The 5,172-nt window shown below is 48.4% G+C and overlaps 1 non-coding gene across 1 annotated transcript; it reads right to left on the minus strand.

Moving 5' to 3' along the window:
* Window positions 1-323: 323 nt before the first annotated feature.
* Window positions 324-406, minus strand: TRNAL-UAA (transfer RNA leucine (anticodon UAA)). Its single transcript has one exon. It is a non-coding gene; the product is annotated as a tRNA-Leu (tRNA).
* Between the last annotated feature and the right edge of the window lie 4,766 nt (window positions 407-5,172).

The following is a 5,172-nucleotide window of genomic DNA, read 5'->3' on the forward strand; positions in this document are numbered from 1 at the left end:
AAAAACAAGCCACTATTTTGGGAGCAAGTGGGATTCAAGCCTATGACTGTCTCAGCACTCCCTGCATGGAAGAGGAGATCCACAGCCTTTGCGCCAGAGGGACTGCCTTGTGCCTCTGTACATATTCAGCCTGGATGTCAGGGAGGCCCAGCCCCACCAGGGTCCTCACACTGGAGCATGGAATGGGCTCAGCTCCCCAAGCACAGAGCCAGGGATCCCATCCCTGCTCTGAAGCGATGCTCCAAAAGGATCCCACCCCTGCTCTGAAGTGATGCTCCAAAAGCTGGGCTGGGAACCTTGGACCAGGGGGAAAAGGAGGCTCCTACCAGAAGTGGGGTTCGAACCCACGCGGGCATGCACCCATTGGATCTTAAGTCCAACGCCTTCACCACTCGGCCATCCTGGTGGTCTCTGGCCTCTCCCCTGGCCCACCAGCTCCTCCCTGAGAGCTCACACCTCACCAAGCACTCAGGGTCCCAATCCAAGACACTTCCCAAGCCCAGAGACACCATTCCCCCCTCACTGCTTTCTTTAACGTCTCCAGCAACTGATGGAGCATCTCATTAGGAGAGAGCAAGTCCCATGGGCCATGAAGAATGGCACAGCCCCTGTGTGCATCCTAGATCCTCATGAAAGGACCACAGTGACTGCTGGTGATGCCAACAGGGACCCTGGAGCAGGTGGGGACCTCTGGGAGGTCCCTCCTGACCCCACTGGGTCCTCAGGGGAAGGGAGCAGCTCTGACAGCCAGACACAGCACACAGGTAAAGCCCTGGCTCTGCAGCCCAGGTGCCACTCCTTACCTTCTCCTGTCTGCATAAGGTACCCTGCTAGTGCATTTAGCTGTGACAGACAGTGGTACAGGAAGGGCTTTATTTTTCCTTTGGGATGAGGTGCGGCTTTGTTACTATAGTCTAGAGAGAAGAAAAAAACTCAGACACCACTACTTAACCTCATGGGATTCAAACCCCTAGGTGCCCATGCGCAGAAAGTCTTTAGCCCTTAAGCCACAGGAGCCTGATAATTTCTGCTTCTGAATTCAGCCATCCTCAATATTTTCAGGCCAGCACCTTCACACAGGGATGTTTTCACACAGAGAAACCCTGCCAAGCCCTTTCACCAGAGGATTCTGTCTGCAGGAGGACCTCTCAGCCAGGCTGTCCTGGTCCTGCCCTGCACCAGGGTGAGAGCAATTTCCTCCTTTCTTCCACAGGGACTGCTCATTGCTGTGCCCTGGGGTAGCTGAGCCACTTGGAGAGCTTCTGATTGGCTGATGGAAAGGTGAGAGGCACCAAAAAGGGATATTTCCTGGTCTCAAAAGAGGGTGACATAGAGCTCCTGTCTGGGGGGGGTCATGCTGGCCTCCAGAGATAATTCACAGGTACTGGGAAAAAAAGGCACCAATATTCCAAACATCTCATGAGGGAATGCTGCATGTCCTCGGCTCAGCGGAGGACTGGGTCAGCCTATTCATAGTCCTGCTGACAGCAGGAGGAAAATTCACAAGAAGGGACAGAAACTTTCCCTTTTTACCCTGTTGATTACAGCCACAGCAATCTGCCGTGCTGGTCTGTGTGTGCAGAATCACAGCACAGCATCCCTGGATGCCTCCAGCTGCAGCACCCACATTAATATCAAATGAAGTCATGCTCACAAAGGGTGTTGTGCTCGCCAGCTCCCGAGGAATCTGCTCCTAATGAGCAACTTCAAAGCATTAATGAGCTTGCAGAGCTCTCCTCTTCGTTTACAGAGCTGGATCTCACACGCTTGGCATTAAGACAGGGGTCACCCATCAGCAGAGGAGAATGCGTGTGCATGTCAGTGAATATAATATATTTGTCATCCTCCAAGAAGCAAAGATTAATCATGCCCTCCCAAAAAGGAAGTTTTTATGCCACATCTGCTCTTCACAGCATGGAGAGAAGGGATCTGCCTGTGAGGATGTCCATAACCCACACTGCTGAGATCCCCAAAGAGCCCAGCTTTGAAGTTAACAACCCACCTTAACCCCTTGGGTCCAGGCTGGGAAATGCTACTTGAATTGGCAGCCCGAGGGATGAGATGAATAAAGTGGTGGAATTCTGCTCCACTGAAGGTTTAATGCATGCATGGAGGGAGGGAGTGGTATGGATATGTGAGAGAGCAGTCTTGACTGATGCTTCCCGCTCCATGGCATCCATCCAGCACAAGCAGGGAAGGGAGATGCTGGCCCAGAACAGCAGGGCTGCACAATGCATCTGCTCCTCTCTCCAGGGGCCAGACACAACCCCCTCCAAGCCTCCCAGAGCTCACCATAAATCCTTGTGTTGGAACAGCCTCCAGCGCCTGGCCAACAGCCCGTTTGTACCCATTTGAGGAGCTGAGCCCATCCATTGTGCTGAACTGGTAGACAGCCACACAGTCAAACTGGGAAGGGACCAGCCTGAGCACAGACCTGCTGCTGGGCACTGACTGCCCTTCCTCCAAAGCTTCTGAGCCTTTTCAGCCTTTCCAGAGCCCTGTTTTTGGTTGGTGTTTCTGCTGGTGCAGGGAGGGTTGGACGAGGTACGGGACAATGAGATATGAGCCTGTTCTTGCCCAACCTTCAGACAATCTCCACATACAGCCTCCAGAGGAACTGGAGTGGGGACAGCTCAGCTTCCCTGGCCTGGTTCAAACTTACCATGACACATATCCAAGGGCGTCACAGGCACAACCTGTCTGCATTTAAAAATTCAGCTCCTTCCCAGGGTCTGCCCTGGCTGTGCATCATCCACAAGGTTGGTTGGCTTCACCTGCAAACTTGCACAGAGCCCTGGCTGGGTCTGGAGTCAGCCTTGCCTCTGGCAGGGTTGTAATACCAGCTGAATTACATGTACTGTCTTGGATGTCTCCTGTGCAATCCCAAGCCAGGCTGGCTGTACCTTGCTTGCAGTGTCCCCACGAAATGTCAGCTGGAAGATGACACAGCAGCTATAGGCTTTCAGAACACATGTTCTGCCAGAGAAAGACAATAATGTCCTCAAGTCAGAAAGGTGTCATCCTTCAGTTCAGAAACACATTGGTAATGTTAACTGGAAAGTTGTTTCTCCCCTGTTCTCCCTCCAAAGAAGATCTTCTGGCACTTGGTGTCTATTCAGTAGGTCTGTGTTTAATTTAAATAACCTCTGGAGGCAGCTCTGTCCCACATGATAATACTGCAGCTGAAGAGTGGTTGGTTGGTAATTAATAAAAAAATCCAAAGCCTTAAAGTTAAGAGCAAAATAGAGTAAAAAATTACACTTTAAGGGATTTCAGGCCAAAACTGCTCCATTTTATTAATGTGGGGGTAAAAATATTCTCAATATCATTGCTTTAGAAATTAGTTGGAAAAGAGGAAAGTGGAACAGCATTCTCATCTGTGCTCCTCTTGTGCCCTTCCCCTGCTATGAAAGCAGCTCAGCACTGTGCTCCCTTTGAAACTCTTTGACCTGAAGTTTTGGCAGCCCTGCCAGGGTCATCTTAGGTTAAGCATGAGATGACAGCTTGGCTCCACCTTGTGCCATAGGCTTGGGGGGAAATTTCATGCTGCTTATAGCTGCGCCCAGGTAGAAATTAATGGGGAAGCTCTTAGGACTTTGTCAGATTTAAAACACACTACTGATGTCCCTCGTGTGTGGGAACTACCACATTTTGAGAGTAGCTGGAGTTCATTGACAAAAAGAGGAGTTGAACAGCATTACTATTTAACTGGGCCTCAGTAGGTTTAAGAACAAACAGGCAAGCTAGCACAGAAGATCACTCTTGCTCCCTGTCTTTCCTCCCTCTTGAGAGGCAATTCAGGAAACCTAGCCAGCCTTTCTTTGTATTCACAGGGATTTTTTATAGGATGGCTAGAAAATTCGTGTTGTACTGCTATGGGTAAAGGCTTATACTCTGCAGAATTTGACATCATGCCCTGCTGCTGGTTGGCACAAATCAGCCCCTGTGGAACTACAAACCTTATGGTGTGCTGTGTAGCTCCAGAGGAAAGGTTTTCCATGTAGCTTGCAAATACTGGTGTTTGGCCAGAAAACCAAAGACCACTTACTGTGGGTGCACAGACTTGATTAAAAAACAGTGGAGTTGTGCAATTACAGGAGGTTATTTATCCCAGAGGGAAAATATGTCTTCTTTTTTGAGTAAATTCTTTCAAAAAACCAACAAAACCAACAAAACCCCATCAAACCAAAAGCAATGCAGCTACCAGAGCTAAAGTATTAAGTCACAGACAATAACAGGTTTGGCTACTTTCCCCTCCTCAGGAATGGTGTCCCAGATGCTTACAATTTTCCACAAGGTATCTCTAGTCTAAATTATTCTCCCAGTTATTTTCTGCAAATATTTCTTGGACAACAGACAGTTTCTCAAAAAATTAATCTTGAAGGTTCAAAGTAGCCTGGCTTTGCACCATTGTTTCTGCTTTGATTCTGAGTGGGCTCTTAAGGAGATGTCAGGAATGAATAGTGATGGTTCAGCATTTCACAGTCATCAACCACCCATATTCAATTATTCCTAACGATGTTCTGGACAGGATGCACAAGTAGTTCATCAAGAATTTACCTTTTTTTCAGTGTGAATTAGATCTTGTGAAAAATACCATCATGGGCACATTTCTTCCTTCCATGTGTCTTCCAAACAGAGAAAATGAGTCACAGCTTTGCAGAAGGGAAAGCTCAAGAACACATCAAGAATCACAGTGCTGTGGTACTGATGCCTCAGATGCTGATTGCCCAAACCATGAAGTCATAAAAGGATCTGATGTAAATAAGACATTTGCTGCATGTTCATTTGTTCTTGCCCAATGCAGTCAGTCAGTGAGTAACTGCAGAGAGAGAAACTCAACCAGTCCTGACTTGAGGCACATGATCCCCCCCAGCCCCACTCTCCATGCCTGCATTTCAGCATGCGTTGATCACCAGATGTGTGTAAACCAGGCTCTGTAGGGGCATTCCAAAATCACACAATAAAAACCAATGTGTAACTTACTTTTGGCTGCCTTTTCCCATGACAGAGGAGTTAGCTCTGGTAAACAACAGCTCAGTGGAGAACTCCATCCCTTCTGGGACCATAACTTAGGAAATATTGCAGTAGCTCTCCTCTGAATCAACCAGAGGGGAAAATGAGGTGACTGAGTTACATGTGGACAAACATCAGTAGAAGAGGCTCACATTT

Source organism: Zonotrichia albicollis, chromosome 12 (assembly GCF_047830755.1).
Source record: "Zonotrichia albicollis isolate bZonAlb1 chromosome 12, bZonAlb1.hap1, whole genome shotgun sequence".
In the NCBI taxonomy this organism is placed as follows: Eukaryota; Metazoa; Chordata; class Aves; order Passeriformes; family Passerellidae; genus Zonotrichia; species Zonotrichia albicollis.